Below are 949 nucleotides of genomic sequence, written 5' to 3'. Positions count from 1 at the left end.
TAAAACAGAATTAAAAGTGATTATGTAGATATGATTTCTTAGATTTAAAAGTGGCAAATTCACTGGGCAGCACAGTACAATTTTATATTGGAAATCTTCTCATGGGAAAATACAATGACAATTATTTTCTGGAACATTGACAGAGAAAAAGCTATTTCAGGAGAAACTATCTTGATTGTAAAGTGGAGCACATTAAGCCCAAGGTGTCATTAAATTCACAAAACTTTAAGAAATAATTGAGCATAATTTTTGGTAAGAGAAAAATGGTTTTGTTAAGTGACTTTTATACTTTGCAAAGTTATTTATAACCTGGAAAAGTATATTATTTTGGTAAAATAATATTAAATACAATAGTTTCTATACACACAGAGCACGTCATTTATTCAGAGGTCAGAGGGACATCATTGTAATTTACCTGGAACGCAGCCAAGAATCAGGAAAGGAGTAGAACAAATGGCCTCTGGATTCCCGAAATTGATTTTATAAAGTTTGTGAAGTCCAAAGCTTACTTATATTTCTATAGGAGATGATTTTTCAAGTCCTTTTTTGAAGATTTTCAAAATTTTTGTCCTGATTATATAGATAATACTAATAAACTTAATTATCTTGGTTTTCTACACCCAATAGATTAGAAGTCAAAAGGAGGCAGAAAGAATAAATGACTGAGGCAGAAAATAATAGCTGCAGTCTGGTAGTGAGGCAAAAAAGAGCCTATATATTAATATAAAGACATATGGTCTTGAGAAGCTGTTTAGCACAGCACAACATAAATGAGGGAAAGGGAGGAAGAGAGGGAGAGAGGGAGCAAGAGAAAGAACAAATAATTTGTGTTTATATCATTTAATTAATTTGATTTATACTTACAGGGAATTTAATTGTTCTAATGATTTATTCACAAATAAAGTTAGGTAAAGGAATTATTAACCTCTTACCTACTATATGTAAAAGT

The 949-nt window shown here is 30.6% G+C and overlaps 1 protein-coding gene across 1 annotated transcript in view; it reads left to right on the top strand.

Moving 5' to 3' along the window:
- DMD (dystrophin) overlaps window positions 1-949 on the top strand; it is a 2,517,447-nt gene that overhangs the window by 1,141,451 nt on the left and 1,375,047 nt on the right. The gene's annotated exons all lie outside the window — the stretch shown is intronic.

The sequence above is a fragment of the Propithecus coquereli genome, unplaced genomic scaffold (assembly GCF_000956105.1).
Source record: "Propithecus coquereli isolate 6110/MARCELLA unplaced genomic scaffold, Pcoq_1.0 Scaffold132, whole genome shotgun sequence".
Classification (NCBI taxonomy): Eukaryota; Metazoa; Chordata; class Mammalia; order Primates; family Indriidae; genus Propithecus; species Propithecus coquereli.
Note: the sequence above shows the minus strand (reverse complement) of the source record. Positions and strands in the feature narration are given on the sequence as shown.